The sequence below is a fragment of the Equus caballus genome, chromosome 13, assembly GCF_041296265.1.
Source record: "Equus caballus isolate H_3958 breed thoroughbred chromosome 13, TB-T2T, whole genome shotgun sequence".
In the NCBI taxonomy this organism is placed as follows: domain Eukaryota; kingdom Metazoa; phylum Chordata; class Mammalia; order Perissodactyla; family Equidae; genus Equus; species Equus caballus.
The window spans coordinates 40,592,240-40,612,603 of NC_091696.1; the positions used below are offsets into that span (position 1 = coordinate 40,592,240).

General features: G+C 43.5%; 1 long non-coding RNA gene across 1 annotated transcript; it reads left to right on the top strand.

Annotated features, from left to right (window-relative positions):
- Positions 1–221: 221 nt before the first annotated feature.
- Positions 222–13,048, top strand: LOC138917174 (uncharacterized). The gene is made up of 2 exons (XR_011424789.1): positions 222–4,081; positions 7,678–13,048. It is a non-coding gene; the product is annotated as an uncharacterized lncRNA (long non-coding RNA).
- Positions 13,049–20,364: the final 7,316 nt, after the last annotated feature.

Genomic DNA, 20,364 nt, shown 5'->3' on the forward strand with positions numbered 1-20,364 from the left:
TCAGCTGCAAGTAATAGAATGGCCGGTTAACAAACAGGTCCCTCCCTTCACACCACAAGAAGGTGCTGACATTGGGTCGGTGGTCAAATGGTCTGGGACCAGCGTCTCTGCAATCCTCTTAGCTTTGGCCTCGTGGCCTGCTCAACTTCCAGGCATGCAGTCCACAATATAGGTCACACTTAACGCAGGAAATGTGCATGTGTGTGCACATGCATGTGTATGTGTGTGTAGTAGTAATAACAGTGATGGGTTAATGGACATCTGTCTCCTTTTATCAAGAAAGCAGAAACTCTTCTGGAAGCTCTGCCCAGAAAACTGTTTTTGTCTCCTTGGCTGTGTCTGTGTCATATGGTCACAGTTAGCTTCAAGGGATGTGGTAAATCACGAGTTTTGGTTGGGCTCATTTCCACCCTGAACAAAATTGGAGTTCTGTTAATAAGGAAGAAGAGTAATGCGGCATCAGGTAATTATTTTTCTGAATTCTCAGTGCAGGGCAGTGTGGGTACCGTGAATGACAGCATCTCCAGGCCCCTCGGTGCTCTGCAAGGATTTCTTCCCACCAGGGAAAACCCCCACATCCTCCTCAGGAATGTTGGAATAACAACAATGGTGGAGGATGGCTGAGATAGGCATGAATTCTTCATCAAGGTTTTTACTCTCTGATTTTTCTACAGAAATAGATACACAGTGAACTTTTGTTGGCCACTGAAATCTGATTTGTGTACCTGATGGTTTAAATAAATAATTCTGCCTTAGGACATACCCATCACCCAGCATGTAAATGGAGTCCAGCCGCATCCTTGTGGGATCGGAGTGGGAGGAACCACCACCTCGCCAGGGACCCTCACGTGGATGCTGATTCTGATTCATTGTCTGCCTGTCCAGGGTTTGTCTGCCTGAGCTCTTAGAACAGGTCTGCTCGGAGTCCTTCATCTCAAAGATTCTACCCACACCAAGCCCAGAAGTCTGGCTAAGACACGTGAGGATGTGGAGGAGAATTTAAAAATCAGCGTGGTGCTCAACGAGCTGGGGTTGGAATCCTGTTGCTTAGTTGCGTTGTGACGTTAAGCAACTTATTTCGGCCTCAGTTTCCTCGCATGGCCACCAGGGACATCAATATGTGATTTTGTGACTTTGCAAAGAGTGACTTTGCAAGTTAAATAAGGTCTCATTTGTAAAATATTTGGCATGGTCCCCGGCACATGATAGAGGCTCAGGAAATGTTACTCTTCTTAGCATGCCTTTAAGAAAGCAGAACTGAAGGAGACTAAGATGCTAAACTCTCAGTTTCATCAAAATCTAGCAGAACCAAGACTCAAGTGTCAGAGACAAGAACATGGTCTTTGGACTCGAGTCCTCTAGAAATCCAGTTCAAATCCCTTCTCCTCCACTTGGTAACTGTGTAACCTTGGATAGTGTACTAAGCCTCTTTGAGTTTCAGTCTTCTTATCTGTAAAATGGGGGAAAATAATGCCCATCTTACTTTGTTGATTATTCACTGAACAAACACACCTGTGTGCCTACTATGTGATAGACACTGGGGATATAAATATCAACAAGACCTAGTTCCTTTCCTTTGGGATTTAAAGTCTAGTGGCTGAATGTGCAGAGTAACTTTAAGTGTTTCCATTTATTGAGAATCTTCTAGATGCTGGACCCTTTAGTCACATTATCTGATTTGAATACTCACCACTTCCCTACAAGATACAGAATGTTAGCCCTGTTTTATAGGTGGGGAGGCAGTTCAGAGAATTTAAGGATACCACCCACCGAAGAGCACACAATGAATGGCCATATCAAGAGTTGCCAGCAGGTGCATGGGACGGCAGCAGTGGGTGCGATGTTAAGCACACGGCAAATGCAGTCTAGTCAACTGCACCCCAGGGAACTGGTGCTGGGTTATCACTGGGGTCCCCAAAGCAACTTCAGCCTCATGCAGGGGTGAAGAGTCTCACATGATCACGACGGTGACGGTGCGCAGCTCCCCCTGCCTCACAGACATGGATGAACATGGGTTTGCTTTAATCCATCTTGCAGAGGAGCTGCAGAAATGATCGTGTAGCAAAGGCAGGCCTTATATGACAGCAGAAAAAACAAAAATCGCCTGTGAGACCAGCAGCCTGGCATAAATTACTAGGGGCCCTTGGAAGGCACAGCTGTATCTAAAGCATCTGACGACACAGATCCACACAGAGAACCTATCAAGAATGCATAATGGCTATCCTTAAAGTTCCCTAAATTAGATACACTAGAAAATGAATGATGGTAATGATAGCAGTTACATTTATTGAGCAATTAATATGTGTCAGGCATGTTGCAAAGCAACGTGCATTGTCTCATTTTCCCTGCCAACAGTCCTTTGAGTTGGATACTGTAATTATCCAAACTTTACAGTTGGGGAAACTGAGGCTTAGAGAGGCTGAGTCACTTGCCTAAGTTACCCACTTGGTAACTGCCCGAGCTGGGGTTCAAAATAAGTTCCATGTGAGCCACATTCTTAATGACACATCATTATAAACTTGACCTCCACCCATACCTTGATGGATGGAGAGACAGACGACCCTCAATACTCTCTACACCTATTACCAACCCCATCCCCATCCGTGTTCCACCCCTATCCGCCGCTCATTGTGCATCTTCTCCCTCATTCGTTTCTCTCTCCATTCACCAATGGCCATATCCCAAAAGACAGCGACTTTCCTGCAATGTGACCCTTGGTCACGTGCTCCTAAAATTTGTTCAAAATGTGCCCAGACTGTTTCACATCTCTAGGTCTTTGCAGCTCTTCCCCTCCAGAGGCACTGAATCAGAAAAACCTCGGTTCAAATCTAGGCTTCACTCTTCCCTGCTGTGTCAAATTGGGGGAGTCACTTAACCTCTCTGAGCTTGTGTCTTCATCTGTAAAATGGGAGTATTAACATCTATTTCCTTCGAGGTTTCATGGAATAAATTAAATGAACATTTTTATGCATGAAAATTTGAAAGACATGAAAGTACCTAATACATAAGAAGCAAAAAAAATCTTCTTCTTCTCTCTGCTTCATATGGAGAACACATACTCATCCTTGAAAACCCGGATCGGTCTCCTCCTTTTGTCACAGGTGGATTTTCTCACTAGCTTCTGTGCCCTGGGAAATCTTTGTATCTCTCTCTGATGAGCACTTTTCACATTGTTTTTTAAATCTGTTTCCCAGACTACCTTTTTTATTAGAAAGCGAGTTCCTCCAGGGAAAAGGCTCTGTCTTACTTCTGTGTGTATCCACGGGGTCTAGGGCTGTCTCGCCACATGTCGGATAATCCATTCTCTGCCAATTGAACGCATCAGGCTGCATTAACACTCGCTCATCCACACATCTGCCTGGAGGGGGCAGGTCTTGCAGAGCAGACTCGCTGGCTGTTCTTTTGCTTTTCTTTGGTGTCGCGTTTCACATCCAGCAGAAGAACATCTGTACAAATCTAAGAGAAACCCAGAGTCCTTGAACGATGCAGCTTCCTTCTTTTGAACACTAGCTATTTTGAATGTATCATCTCTAATTCTCACAGTGCTCTTGCGAGGTCACTGAGGCTGGAAGGAGGGGAAGATATGTTAAACGATGTTTGTAGTCAGTCTCTTCCCACCTCCCTGCCTGTGAAGGGGGGAAAATCTTGCCGAGATTTTGTTCATTGGGCAATGTGATCGTTAATTTTGTGTGTCAGCTTGGCTGGGCCACGGGTGCCCAGACATCTGCTCAGACATGATCCTGGGTGCGTCTGACATGGTGTTTTCGGATGAGATTAACATCTGCATCAGTAGACTGACTAAAGCAGATGGCCCTCCCCTAAGTGGGTGGGCCTCAGCCAATCAGTTGAAGGCCTGAATAGAACAAAAAGGCACACCCTCCCTCGAAGAAAAGGGAGCTCCTCCTACCTGACTGTTTTGTGCTGGGACATTGGTCTTTTCTGGCCTTGGGACTCAAACTGAAACCAGCTCTTCTTGCGTCTTGAGCCTGCCAGTTTTGGGGCTGAAGCTCACACCATCGGCTCTCCCGGGGTTCCAGCTTGCTCATTGCAGATCCTGGGACTTCTCAGCCTCCATAATTGTGTGAGCCTATTCTTTATCATAAGTTTCTCTCTTTCTCTATATATAGACATATATATTTGGATTCTCCCAAATAAACAGAACCAATAATATACGCATATCCTATTGTTTCTCTGGAGAACATTGACCAATACAGGCAGAATCCAAATGATGCTAAAATGGGGAGGAAAACTAAAGAAATAAGAAAGGATTATTTGATATGTAGATATAGATGTAAATAAATAATTTTTAAAAGACCAAAGCAGGAAGAGAAGGGGGAAAACAGAAGGGATTTCCCAGGTTATACATCAAGAAGCATTTGGGGCAGCACAGAGAAATGGGAAAGGCAGTTTTGTAGGGATTTTTTTCCAAAATATGAGAGAGACTGAGACAGAGAAATAGAGCAAGAAGTTTTAAGAAATAGGAAGGAAATTGGAATTTATTCCCTTCTTTGCCGTTTTCTCAAGAGTTTGCATGAAGCTTTGACTTGTTTTCAATTATATTTTTTGATAAAAATGAGACACGGAAGACAGGCCCACACAGGGCCCTAGGATGTGGGTGACAGTGTGTGTGTTCATAGTCCGATGTGTAAGTCAAGCATCTGGGGTGGGTTATAGGTTTGAGAGAATCTCTCTCTCTCTCTTTCTCTCTGTGTCTCTCTATTTATCTCTCTTTCCTTCTTTCTCTCTTTTTCTCCCTCCTTCCTCCCTGATGTAACTAATCTCTTTAGCTAAGGACACAGAAACCCATTGGAATCAAGGTGGCCACACAGAACAGGGGCCACTGCCCCATGGCTCAGTTTAGCTGCCCTTGGCCCCCAGGGTCTCTGAAATTCAGGATTAGCAAGGCCATGTCCTCATCAGAGGTAATGGGGGAAAAAAGCAGAGTCAATTCTTTGGTCTCCCTGAAAAGAAATATCCGCCTGATTCCAGGGCCCCAGAACCCTCTTTCCCCGGCCACTAAAGCTTGCAAGGATATGTTCACATCATCAAGATAAATTATAAATAGCAGAGGCAAGACATGAATCCAGGTCTACTGGCTCTAAAGTTCGTACTCTTCTCTCCTCTCTGCACAGCCAGCGCTCGATACATAGGTTCCAAATGAGGGCAATGTGACTCCGAGGCAGGGACCATCCCACAAGCTAGGTCAGTGATCTGAGGGCACCCAGATAGTCAACAGTTTTTCCTAAATAGCCACGGATGTCCTCTGAGGACTCCAAATGGAGCAGCTGATGCACCTGCATGACCAGTCCCCACAGGTCAGGTCCTGATATGGACCCGGCTCAAGCCAGCCATGCGTTCAAACAAGTCTTCAGACAAAATCCTCAGTTGGCATCCAGCAGGCGTGATGTGACTTACTGACATTCATTATGGAGAAAAGTATCAGGTCATTCAGTCTCTTTGGGGACTTCAGGTCAGAGATTTTCAGTCTAAATTTTATTTTATTTTGCTCCGAATAGAAACAGGCAATTAAAGGTGTCCAGAGAAATTTGCTCTTGAGGCAGAAAGGGGCAAAGACTGTATTGGAATGTTCTACAGCACTCCGGATGTCAAATAGTAAAGGTCATAAAAAGGAAAGTTAAATGTTAAAGACGAATTGCTGCAATGGAAATGCCATAAATTACAGTTTTCAGAGTTTTAACATTCACAGAGGATTAGAACCCCACACAGCCCTTGAGATGGTCTCCGGCATCCTTATCTTCAAATTTCCAAAATTGGTGAAACTGAGGCACAACCCAGAACTTAAACTCCAATTTCTTGACTCTCAAGCCAGTGAACTCATTCACTAATTTGGCATGTAAGGGCTACATGTTTATAATGGATGACAATTTCTATCCTTACGTCAAATTTCTGCCCCATGTCCTGCCATGGGACTGCTGTGTGATCTTGAGAAAGTTACTTAACTGCTCTGAATCAGTCTTCTGCATCGCAATAAAAGTCCCACAAGAGAGGTTTTTGTGCAGCCTGAATGAAATTTTATGCAAGAATGTGTATCGCACGACAAAGTAATCCAGAAATGGAAGGCCCTGAGGTCATTCTTCCATCACCATCCCTCCACAGGGCCGGGTGGATTGCATTTTCATAAAGGCTTTTCATAAAGCCATTCCTGTAATGTCAACATTTTGTGCTTTCCTTCTAAATGTCAAAGTGAAAGATGCTCAGACCCTTGATGTGCCTGAGATAAGTCTTAATCTAATTCCGCAGCACAGATCTGCCCTGGCCCTACCCTCAAGAGCATCTTTCTCCCTAGGCAGGACTGAAACCTCAACATCTGCAGTCAGGAGGTTTGAAACATGGGCAGATGTCATTATGAAAGTGTTACGGGGGAAGATTAATTCACCGAATCACTGTCAGCTTATCTTCATTAAATTACCACATTAACTGATTCAAAAGTATCTCCAAGAGAATGGGACACCGGGTAGATAAGCTTTGGCAGAGACGAGGTAAAAGAACATTGTCTTAGTGTGTTTCTTCCTGAGAGAAGATAGAATTCCTTACAGCGGGGAAGGCTGAGCAGCCAGGAGGACCCAGGAGGCCCTGTAAGGCACAGAAGAAGAGAAGAGAGGGATAAAGATGGAGACAGTTTCCTGATGCCAGATGGCATCCTGGAAAGGGCACTGGACCATCGATGGGACACACTTGACTCCTAAATCCTGACAGTCATTAGTTACCAGTGCAGTTATGGGTGAATTTCCTAGTTTCTTACATTCCAAAAAAGGAGATAAAGATCCTGCTCCACTCGCATCTCAAGACTTCCATGGGGACCTAATAAGCTAAGGGAGGAGGACGTGCTTTGAAAGGAATTGTGAGCTTTGGATGTAGGAGGATCCAGAAGGTCATCGGATGACTCCCAGGCTCTGTCTTGAGAAACCAGGTAGACGAGACAGGATGCAAAGGAAGGAAGGCACCGTTGAGGAGAAAGCATTTGGTGTGGGTCGCATCGAGTGTCCTGTGCACGCGAGCTATCTAGACGGAGATGTGTAGTAGGCTATTGGATACACAGAACTGTTGAGCCAGATGCTCTCAGAAACTGGACCAATAATCAGACATCCATCCCTCTGCCCGCTGGAGGTGCTCTGACTCTGACAGCTGGCCATCCTGGTACTCTATTTATTATTACTAATCCTCCAGGGCCCCGAGACCCCTCCACAGGATCCTCTCTCCTTCTCTTCCACATAAATCAGCACAAGAACCATGCTAAGTCCTGGGTGATAAATGAAACTCTTCCCCAAAGAGTTTGGCCCTAGCCCAAAGCAGCAGCTTGCCTGTCGATTTATTATCCATTTAAATCATTCTTGCCTCTTATGACAAAATCTTAATGACAAAATATAGGTGATCCTCCAAGAGAGGGAAAAGCTATATTTTTGCAACTGGAAATTAGAAATGTATTATTAACAATGAACATTAATTATATATTTTAATGCTCACATGGGAGAGGCGATGGGGCATAATTTGCAGAGAGGCGCAGTGGGGCTGGAACCCAGCCGGATCATTTTATTAAGCGAGGATCCTATTTCCTGCAGCCATGAATATTTCATTTGGAATATTTACTCCGTCCTTTTATTCCGCCATTCCTTCTCGGCTAAGCCGCCGTTTTAGACGGGTCTTTTCTCTTTCCAGATCTTGTTCTTGAGAGAATGACACTTATGCAGAAATGATGTGTGAGTCTGAAAAAGAGTATCCTGGAAAACAAGCTAAAATTGACTCAGCGCCAAGGAAATCCAACTTCGTGATGGAGGCCCCGCGACCGCTGAAGGCTTTGATCAGCTCTATGGGAAAAGGATATGAGGTGTTTTCTCTGTTGATATCACTTCCTCCAGAAGGTCTTTCCAATAATCTAATTCCTGGGTCCAAGTCTTCCTAAGGCTCCCATGATGCCCTGTCCTGCCCCCATCAGAGCCCCTACTAAGACGTCATAATTGCCTGTGAATAAGTCTCCCTCCAAATGTGGCTCTATTCTTTTTTTAATACATTAATGAACCTGTTCTTTATTATTTTTTGTAAGATTGGCACCTGAGCTAACATCTATTGCCAATCTTCCTCCTCTTTTTTCTTTCTCCCCAAAGTCCCCCAGTACATAGTTGTATATTCTAGTTGTTGGTCCCTCTGGTTGTGCTATGTGGGACCCACCTCAGCATGGTCTGAGGAGCAGGGCTAGGTCCGCGCCCAGGATCCGAATTGGGGAAACCCCGGGCCGCCGAAGCAGAGCGTGTGAACCCAACCACTCAGCCACGGGGCCAGTCCTTGTGCCTATCTTCTGAATGGAAGGCCAAGCACAGATTTCTAGAAGCTGCACAGCTCATCAGAACCGAACGTTTTAACAAATAGGCAGAAATGTAAACACACATGACTCAGACCTGCAAATGCGACGATATTCAGGAGGGCAGAAACGCTTGCCATTCTGACGGCGATATCATTAGCAGGCACAGAAACACTCCCGCTGCCTCAACGTACGAAAGTAAATGAAATCTCTCTCCTCCTTTTACCTATAGAATATAATATCAGTCCACCCTCACAAGCTCACCGCAAGCTACTCTTCATTATATGCACGTTTGATAGAAGAAATCAGCCTTCAAGGGCACATGCTGGGATGCGCTGGAACTGGGTTCAAACTAAAGACTGAGTCCAAAGCTTGTGTATCTAACCACTTTATATAACACTACTCGAATGTTCCCAACGTTGGGTGAACTTGCGAAAGATGGTGATAATCCTAACCACCATCAACAAGTACCATTTTTTGATGGCCTACTAAGAGCTTTGCACCCATTATCTCGTTAGTGCTCCCACCAACCAAATAAAGGAGGTATAGTTATCTTCCCTAGTCTATTGATGAGAAAAGAGAGGCTCAGAGAGAGAGGTTAAGCAACTTGCCCAGACACACACAGCTTCTAAGTGTGGAATGAGAAACAGAACTCACATCTTTCCAACTTCAAAGCAGGAGACTTTACACCTTGACATCAAGGCAACAGTCACAAAGACTTACGTTGATTTTCTTGCTGATTGCCCAGAGAGCATCTGACTGTCTGGCACTGCCCTTCCTAAGCTATCTCATTCCTGCCCGTGCCAGACTGAAGACTCAAAATGCCCAGGCCTGGGCTCCAGCTCTCTGCCTTAGGACCCCGCTGGGCCGAGGGCTCCAGAATAGCCACTTCATTTGCAGTGCAAAAAATTCCACTGGACTTGGAAATCCAGTTTGGGTCAAGAACTCTATTGAAGAAGAGTCTGTGAGAGATTCTGATTGTCTTTTATAATCAGAGATAATCTACTCTGATTATCTTTTGGGACATGCTAAGGCACAAGCCCTCTAATGAATGCTAAAAGTCACCAGTGTGGTTTTTGTGCTGAGTGTTAAGGATTCCCCATAAGGGTATAACTGAAACCCTAAACAAATGACATGATGTTTAGTTCGGTGTGCAAATAAAATTATTCAAACTACCTAATTAGAGTATAAAGTCCAAAAGACCATTTAGATTTCACGAGAATTGTTAATGACATGGGACCATTCTTATGCAGACACGCTAAGGAAAAAAAGATCAGGTGTGAAACTGTACATAGTGTATGGTCATAATTAGGTAAATTATCTAAAAGGTGCGTGGGGTGGAGAACCTGAAGATAAATGCACCAAAATGCCAACAATGGTGTGCTGGATGGCATGATGGAAACTTTTAATTTTCTTTTTTTTATGCTTTGTTGAATTTTCCAAATTCTCCTCAACGAAAACATTTGCCTTTGTCACACAAAGGAAATAAACATGAAAGTAACTACAATCTATTGGGTTATAATATTAAAATTTACATGGAGATCTAATATTATAGATTTGATAGTGAACTTGGAAGGAGAAGAAAAACTTTCAGATTTGGCTCCTGTGTCCATTCACCATTAGAGAGTATTTTGTTTGCATGTTCTCTCTTTGTTCCTTTCCTTCAGAGATAACAGAGTTAGAGTACCTGTGCTAGGGGCCAGCCTCGGGGCTGAGTGGTTAAGTTCACGTACTCTGCTTCGGTGGCCCAGGGTTTCGCTGGTTTGGATCCTGGGCGTGGACATGGGACCACTCATCAGGTCACGTTGAGGCAGCATCCCACATGCCACAACTAGAAGGACTCACAACTAAAAGATACAACTATGTATTGGGGGCATTTGGGGAGAAAAAGCGAGAAAAAAAAAGAATATCTGTGCTAAACAAATATACCTGAAAGCCTCGGAGCCACTTACAGCCCTCCTTCCATCCCCAGGAGAGGAGAGAGGAAGAGCGTCTACTTTCTCTGTGTTTAATACATCTATTTAGGCTGGGCACAGTTGACATCTCTCTGGAGAAAGGCTAATACTGTAATAATTCCTGATTATGTTCCTGCTACCACTACACTATTTGTTACAGGGGTAGCCACTGTGGCATGTTGGAAGGAAGAGGAAAGAGGAAATCTGGGAAGCTGTTATAGTTTGAACTCATAATATCTTTTTTCTTTTTGAGGAAGATTAGCCCTGAGCTAACATCTGCTGCCAATCCTCCTCTTTTTGCTGAGGAAGACTGGCCCTGAGCTAACATCCGTGCCCATCTTCCTCTGCTTTATATGTGGGACGCCTACCACAGCATGGCTTGCCAAGCAGTGCCATGTCCGCACCCAGGATCCAAACCGGTGAACCCCGGATCACAAAAGCGGAACGTGCGCACTTAACCGCTGCACTACTAGGCTTGCCCCTGAACTCATAATATCTTTATGAAACCCTTTCCTTCCAAATCAAAACCCTGTCTCCTTTCTCCCCTCTAGACATTCTGGCTTTGGGATATACCATGCGGCCAGTAAAACTTCCCAAGTGTCTGTGGGGCAGAGTGTCTGACAATTTACATTTCCCTGGGGCCCTGGAATCCATAACTTCAATGAAAAATAAATAGGTCCTGATGATTGTAATAAAGTCCATGTAATTTTCCACTGACATTTTTTTTTCTGAAAATAGCATAGTTACTTCTTTCAAGTCTATGGTGAACTTTAAACCATTTTCTGAGCAGCTCGATTTTTGAGAGCCACTCTTAATTTTCTATTAATGAAAACTGGATAAAAAAAAATCAGGAAGATATGTCATGAGGGCTGTCCGTCCATTTTCTAATGACCCAGATTCCCTTCTTCAAGGCCCAAGCCATCACTTTAATATGAAAATATGTTCACGATGGTCCCTTACCAATGCCCGTTAAGCCAGGGATGAGCCAAGAAGCAGAAAAGATCGACAGTCTATTTTCCTTCAATCTCTCTTAAAATAATGATGCATGCAACTTCATGTCATTACTTTTTAATGATCTTAGCCTAGTTAATAGCACAGTAATATTCCAAAAAGGAGCAGGGAATTATTTCCACATTTAATTTTCATTGCAAACGTGAAAGGAGCTCTCTCTCTCTTTTTTCTTCTGCCGGAGAAGCTGCCTGCTGCCTTTGACCACATTAGCTCTGCTACATTACAGCTGAGCTAATGGATCAAAACCAAGTGATTGGTGTCCTGCTCTTGAGCGTTTCTGAGTACCAAGTGACTGGCTCCCAGAAACTTGGCCACGGGTTTTTCAATGTCTACATGAAGTTTGCTTGATTCTCCATCAAGTCAGGGCCTTTTGACCTTCCAACAGACCTGACCCAGAGATTCCTTGGGGTGTCTAGGTTGCACAGAATAATTAGGAAAGAGGACTTCTGGAGAATACAACAGAGACTGTGCATCCGTGCTCAGATTTTCGGGCTTAGAAGACCACAGCTTCCAATGTGGCCTCATTCAAGGACTGGTCATTCATTCACTCACTCATCAGAGACTGTGTGCCAGGCACTGTCCCAGGCCCTGCGCAGACTGTATTGAACACCACAGAAATGGTTCCCCATACTTGAGCTCATAGCAGTAATATTTCAGTATGAGGTATTTTCAACAAAAGATGCTCTTGATTGTAACAGGTACAACAGATTTAATGGGAAGTTTCGTTTCGGGTGGAAGCAGAAGGAAAAAAAGCAGCAAACCAACTTAAATACTGACAAAGATGGGAAGATGCATCCCAAATAACATTAAATGTGGAGAAAAATAAAAGTATATCTTTGAACCATAATAAATTGCCACCAAACGCCAAAAAGAATGGCTAAAGTTAAAATGACTGACACCATATGTTGGCAAGGATGTACAGCAACCATAACTCTCACACATTGTTACTGGAAAGGTAAGATAGGTCAAGCAGTTTGTAAAAAGTTCTGGAAGTTTTTTATAAAACTAAACACACAACTAAACTAATACTATGACCCGGAAGTTCTACTCCCAGGTAGTTATCTAGGAGAAATGAAAGCAGATGTCCATAAAAGACGTGTACAGTGATGTCAGTAGCAACTCTGTGTATCATTGCAAAGACTGGACCAGTTGTTCATCAACTGGGCAATCAATGGACCAACTGTAGTATCTTTATTCAATGGAGTGCCAGTCAATAAGCAACAGAAACGGAGACACGCAACAATAAAGATGAAGCTCACAGACATCATGCTAAGCGAAATAAGTCAAACACAAAAGAGTAGGTAGGATATAATTCCATTTATATGAAACAAGAATAGGAAAAATTAAGCTACGGTGGAAAAAATCAGAGAAGTTATTGCCTCTGGAGGAGAAGGGAGTGGACATTGACAGGGAACAGATTCCAGGCAACTTTCTGGGGTGACAGTAATGTCCTATGTCTTGATAGGTGCTTGGGTCACGCAAATGTATTTATTTGCAAGAACTCATGCAATGCTCACTTAAGAATTGTGCATTTCATTGTATGTAAATTTTACATGAAAAAGAGAACTGTAAACAAATATTGAACTCTAATGATAGGCATGCTGATGTCTGCAACTGATTTTGAAATGTATCAAGAATATACGCTGGATGGATGGATGGATGGATGGATGGGTGGATGGAAGGAAGAAAGGAAGGATGCATAAAGAGATGATAGATGGATGGATATGTGATAAAGCAAGCAGAATAAAATATAATTCTGAACTAAGTAGTTGGTATATGAGTGTTCACTATAAAATTCAACCTTTCTGGATGGTGGAATTACCAGAAGAAAGCATTAGGAAAATAAATCTTTGAATCAAGTAACTATGGTGGATGAAATGTATCCCCAGCATCCTTCTGTCTTCCATTTAGGCTCTTTTCAAACTTTGTTTCCCACCTTGTCTCGCATTTAAAGAACCCATAATCCCCATGTTATGCCTTCTGAAAACTCAAGGTCCTTCCTTGCGTTCTGTCCCGTTAAATAAACTAAAAAATCAACACGTGAATTTGTTAAGGCTTTAAAATAGGTAGATGTGTGTGTCCCTCACAATGGGGTATTTACATTTTAATCCAATAATTTATTTAATATTCTTTTCAAATTCCCCCATTGCCTCTTCTATTCCCTCATAGTTAAATACAGTAACTACCACATTTCGTGCAGCTTCTGTGCACCAGCTACCACGCTCAGTGCTTTCACAAATTATCACTATTGTAAACAACCCTGTGACTTAGATGTCACTGTGACTGTTTCACAGATGAGGAAACTAAGGTTCAAGCCATTTTAGAATTTTTCTTAAGGTTACCTGGCTATGATATGGCAAAGCCAGCATTCGAAACCCGGCGTGTCTGATTGTGAGGCTGATGCCTTTTACATGCTATAAAAGATGATCTTGAAGGTTCTTTTCTGTTCTAGAATCTCTGATTCTGCAGGGTAATAAAGGACTGTGCTAGACATTGTTGAACACAGTTGTTAAGTTGAAGGGTCTTATTGAAATTTTGAATAAATAACTGAAATATCCCAACCTGTTTAAAACATGACCTCCAGCAACTCCCACAGGCTGGTTGGGTCCCTATTCCCAAACACATCTGGTGTTTTTAAGCATAACATGATGCCAAAAAAAGACAATCAGGGATAAATCTGGAAAAGAGCACAGCAGTTGTCACTGGGAACCTGAGATCGACGGATTGCTGCTGCTGAGGGTTGAATTTACGGTTTCCTGGAAGCCACAGTGAAGGCGGAAACATCGTGTCCTCCACAGCACTTGCTTTCAGAGAGAAGACAGCATACAAATATGTCTGCAGGGTGAACATTTCTTTTTCCAGGACAACTTTGCAGGAATCTACCATACCCTTAGTTAAGGTATGTTGACAGTGAACAGTATCTTTGATTGTTTTTTAACAGAAAGAAAAGAAAGCATTGTTCAAATGGACGAACCTTTGGGAACGCCCCTTGAAGTGGCACATAACCTTAGATAGGAACTCCGTGAAGCCTTGGCCATGAGGCTGAGAATTAGGTGCACACGCTTAGCTTCATAAGAATCTCATAAAACATTGATTTAGGACTTGGAGACTCCAGATAAATGGCTAAGTTAACTGGTCTTTCGGTTGATATCGGGCTGCAATTGATTCATGACTGGTTTCCTCTAACAGAAAATCATGGGGCAGAAATTTGGAGTTTGGGGTTATAACGCACACATTTCTCATTTTGCCATTAAACATTGCAAGTGTTTCTTACCTAGATAATCAATTAAACTGTAAAAACATCCCCTTATATTATATAGCACCATGTGGTTTTCAAAGGCTTTCAACCTCCCTCTCAATCAATCTCTTTCTCTCAATCTTTCTCTCTCTCCAAACTCTCCTCATCTTTGTACAACAGACACAACAGGCACTATTATTTCACTTTACAGATGAGAAAACCAAAGGGAAGAGATTTGACAAAAATTACAAATGTGAGAGTTGGCGCAGCCGGAATTTGACCTTGCCGTATTGTTCTGAATAGTGGTAATTATTATCGTAATTGCAATAGTAGCAATAGCAGTAGCAATAGCAATAGCAACAGTAATGATAATATCACAGCCTTTAGCAAGATGCTTTGCATCCACAGGTCACTGATGCTGCACCCACCAGGAGGATAGACGCCTTCCCAAGCTCGGCAGCTCCCTCTCCTGGAGGATGCAGGAAACCAGAGCCTGTCCCAAGTCTGCTGCCATTTTGACAGTTCCTCACTACCCCACTGCCATCATGGCAGCACACAATGCAACAGAGAGGCCTCTGCCTGGATCAATTAAATGCTCAGATTTCCTAAAACCTTCCAGAGGCTGGTTGCAATGGGAGACTCTCGGAGGAGAACCTGACCCCGTGGTTCTTGGCCAAGCCCTGAGATCAGGTGTATTTAGACTCACCAGTTGTCTGACATCTGCTCCAACCCTCTCAATTCAAGATGTGCAGATGAGGTTCCCAAATGGGTTGGGGACGTCCATCCTTGATTTCCCCTCTTCCTACGCCTCACCACTGAAAGAAGTTTGGAGGGTTGTCAGAATAAGGTAAAACGTGTATACCCGATGTTAGGGTTCATGAGCTGTAGACCTGTTCTCACCCAAAAGCAAATGAGAACTGGCTCCTTATAACTCTCACATCCAGCACAAGCTGCTTAGGGGTCTCTCCACTGGCTACTAACTAATCAAAAATACAATGACCTTGCATATAATAAAAATAAATAAATCAACAACCCTTCTTTGTTGAATGGCACACAATTCCACAGACTTCGATGTTTTCACCCATGACTGAAGGCTAGTTACCTACAAGCCACCAAATGAGTCATTACGGATTATAGACACTGGTATTTGGGAACTAAGACCACCACATTTCTAAAGTTCTCCAAAGACTCTAATTCAACGTTTTTGAAAGAGTAATTGGGCCATGCAGAATCCCTTAGGCCCCTTCTCGCGTGCAGCAGAGGGGTCTTTGGTGCTAAGTGGCACAGGGAAAACCATTTAAGCTGCCATAAACGAGAAAAAATACAAGTTTATTGAAACTGACCACTGGAATTTCTGCCTTGGCCACTATCACATGACCTGCTTCCTTCTTCCCAAGCTCTTCATTTTCTTGTTGTCTCCAACTCACGTTTGTAACTACACAAGGACAAATAAGGCACTTCCAGCGGAGCTGCAGTCCAGCCTTCTGACGACCTGGGTGCTGAAGAGTAGAAGTTACTGGTGAAGACATGGGGTGGAGGAGGGCGGGGGTCTTGCAGCCTGAAGAAAGAGAGAGTGGAAGGTAAGTCTGTGGCTCATCAATTGCCAACCTCAAGGGCTGTTCATTAAGTAAGATGATTTCTATAGAGCACCCAGCACGTAATAAATGCTCAATAAACATCAGACCCTTTCGCTCCCCCTTCCTGACGAACACAATCCATTTTCCACCTGCTGATTCATTAGCGAGAGGGCTGCTTATCTGAGTGATGTGCCACACAGAAGGTGGACAGTGGATTCATTATGAATAATGTAATGTCACAATCTGGACTATTTATATTCAGATGAATTGTACATAATATGCCACACATGCTAAAGAGGAACATTAATATTTAGCATTCCAAGCTAAGCTGGGATGATTAATTTGGCTTTAACTTTCTATCTCCTCTGCAGAATTTTCAATCTCCTCTCCTTTTAAAGGGACATTAGAAGAAATATTTTCTAAAACAAAGGTGAAACTTGCCTATACACTCCTCAACAGAGGGGAGCAGAATGTTTCAAGAGCCTTAAAAATCTCCCTAGCTTTTTACCCAGATAGTTGGTTCTGAGACTTTATCTCAAGGAAATATTCCAAAGCACAGGGGGAAAAAATCTTTATGCACAAATATAGAATGATAGGTGATTGGTTCAGTAAATCCACTCATTACATAGAACATTATTCAGTCATTAAAAATTACTTGCACAAAGCATTATCAGCAACCCAGAAATATATTTCTGTCATAGATTTAAGTAAAAATAATTAGCGTAGACAAAGGGACTGAAAAAAACCCACCAAAATGTTTACGATGGTTGTCTTGAAGTAGAGGGTCGACTGATAATTCCTCTTCTCTACTTTTTCACGTTTTCATAGATTTATTTCCCCAGTTGCTTTTTCAATTGGAAAAGGTCCTTTAGAAATAAATAGAACATCACTGAGTCTAAGTTCGACGAGGGCAGAGTCCCTCTTTCTCTTCCACGATTGTGAATCCAAGCTCAGAACAGAGCCGACCACACAAAGAGACATGTAGTAATTTTTATCAACTGGGTGGGTTTTTTGCAACCATAATTTCTTTGCACACAACACATTTTTTTTTTTTTATGTTGGTAAATTCCCAAAGCCAGGTAAATAACGAGGGAGAAGAGGGGGATAACAGTCACCAACCACCATTTATTGAGCACCTACTGGGTGCCTGTCCCGTGCTAGCCACTTCATGTATATTATTTCTAACCCTTGCAACAGCCTTGTGAGTAAATGCCATTATCTGCATACTTCACAGGTGGAAATAGAGGCACATAGAGAAAGCTAAGGAATTTGCCCAGGTCCTACAGCCAGAAAGAGGGAATAAAACCCAGCTGTGTGACTACACTGCGTTCCCTCTTTCTACTAGGACTCGCCTGGCCATCTGGATTATTCCAGTGAATTCCATAGCCAAAGCTCTCTCGACACAGACAGCAAACTTCTAACATTTCAATTTCCCATTGCAGGTGTTCCCGAGTGATTACTACAATGAGGGTCTATGTCTTTAAAATGGGACATTTAATAACCAGGATACCTTTCCGTCACCCATCCTGCTCTCCAGATCCATTCAGATTCCTTCCCTGAAGCCCTGGGACTTGGCCTTCTGGAGTCTCTTGGAACCCCTGGCAAGGCCAGAGTGGACAGCTGTGCCCTTGGCTGTCTTGGCCACCCACACCCACCACCCCAGAGGCAGACACTGGTACCGACCGCAGAATCAGACCTCCATGAGCTCTGATGGGCCTTGGGTTTGTTGGATTTGCAGGTCTAGAATGTGCTTGCCTTCAAGGAGGCTTCTGCATTCTTTCTGCAAATACTTGACTATCCGCTATGCCCAGCATAGAGCTAAGTGCTGGAGTTTCAGGGGGGTGCAAACATAGGAGATCCACGTCTGTCCGGAGCCCACATCCCATGGGGGAGACAGACACGAATGGCTAGAATCACACACAGCAGCGTCTAAACGGCCACATGCCGTGATGGAGAAGGACATGGAGGTTATGACAGGGGCATTTGTCTCTGGTCTAGAGGCCACTCAGGAAGTGCCCATCATCTGAAAAATGAAGGATGAGTAGAGAGTAATTTAACCAAGAGGGCGGGGAGGGAGGAGTCACGTGACTAGAGGAAACATGGCACCTTGGAGGAATAAAAATGGCTAGAATCTCCCAAAGTATAGAGGAGCTAGTGAGAGAAGAGACCAGAGAAGAAGGCGGAAGCCTGACTCTGGAACCCAAGGGCCATGCTAAAGATGTTTGCATGTATCCCAGAGCAATGGGAAGTCATTGAAGTACTACACGTGGGCTCAAGTTATGTTTTTAAACACACCCTCTGACTAGTGTGGGAAATAAGCTGGGGAAGGACGAGAGTAGATGCGAGCTCTTTCTTTTTTCCCTGGCACAGAGTAGCATCTCTCGATTCATCACACACATCTGGGATACTGCCTCCTTCATGAGGTCTACTCTGGACCTGCACACCTGTCTTAGGTGCCCCTCGTGTGCCCTATAACACTCTGCACTTTCCCCATCTTAGCACATGTCACAGTGTATTGGAATTTCCTGTTTATTTCTCTGAAACATCACCAGTCTGTAAGCTCTGTGAAGTCAAGGGTCACACTTATCTTGTCCACACTTATATCCCCAGTGCCACCAACAATGTTGGTCCACAGTAGGCATTCAATAAACATTTACAAAATAGCTAACATTTCATTGAGTACCTACTATGTGCCAGGTTTCCTTCTAATCCTTTCATATGTCTGAACCTACCCTATTCTCCCAGTATCCCTATGCGCAGTTTCCATTATTTTCCCCATTGTGACAGATGAGGAAACCAAGGCACAGAGAGGCCAGATCACATGTGCAGGGTTACATGGCTACTACGTGGCACCACTGCGTTCCATAGCCCGTGCTCTCAACCACAATGCTACAATGAATAACAAAAGAATGGAATGCGGATCTGTTATAGCCAGCATTTAATTATCTTTATTAATGGTTTAAAGCAGTGGTCTGTATCATCCAAAACAGCGAGTAACAGGGAAATAATCCCCAGTGGACTGAGTGATACATATGGGTTTTTTCAGTAGATTGACCTTTGTAAATTGCCGCTTAAAATAGCCAATGACGAAACTGATTCCTGTTCCCTAAGCGGCAATCAAACTAACAGACGGGAAGTAACTAAGAACTAAGCTGGCTAAAGCCAAAAAAAGCACTCAATCAACAAATTTAATTAGCATACACTTGGTCTTCAAGCTCCCGCCGTCTTCCTCTGCACCCGATCACTGCCATATTTCTTGAAAGCATATCCTATACCACCATCTCGCCTTCCTTATCTCCTATTCACCCATCCTGAAATCAAGTCTTTGTTCCCACAAGTTCACTGAAGTCCGCTCTGCAAAACGTCACCAAGGACCACTGTATTGCCATGTCCAGTGGCTTCCTGTCATCTGTGGAGCTGTCCATGGCATTTGATTCTGTGCAGCATCTTCTTCTCCTTGAAATGCCTCTGACCACCTTAGACCCCACTGCCTGCTCTGAAGAGCAGACTAAAGGTCAAGGGATCCAGAGGACCACATTTTATTTCTGATCTCTCCACGACTGGGAAAATCATCTACGTTCCCACTGCCCCGAGTTTTAACCCATTGTGTGCTGCTATGAGATTAAGGAGTCCTCGCTGTGACTTTCTCGCTCTTTTCCTCTCCTAGTCTTATAAGACATCGCCAAGAATTTTGATAGCGCAGTAAGTACATCAAGTCAACTGGAAAATATGTGAATAAACAAAAGCTCCATAGAGAGTGTACCGTGTTGAATTCTGAGAGTTGCCATCCGTGGCAGCGAGATTTAACCTAACCATGGAAATTAATTTAGTTTTTTTTTTTCATTACGGCAAGGGATTTCATTTAAGGACATGAGAGGTCCAGAGTTGAGGGGGGACCCAGTGATCAGGTAGATTAGGAGATGCCCGCAATGACATTGGAACATTGTGGTGAGGTGCAAAGAGCTTGGGTTTTGATATTAGACACTTGGAATAAAACTCCAGTTCAGCCAGTTACTAGTAGTGTAAATTTCTGTACTCACACTTAACTCTCTGAGACTCAAAGACCTTATGTGAAAACTGAGTGTGATAGTAGAAGGGGTATGAAGAGCGAACCGAATAATGTATGTACAAGGTCTCAGCGTGTAGGAAGTGCTTACTGAGTGCTTGTTTCCTCTCCTTACCCTGTAGATTCGAAGAGTTCCGAAGCTGCCGTATTCCCTATATCAGAAACACTACTTACGGCTTTCTTCATAGCATGAACTTCCC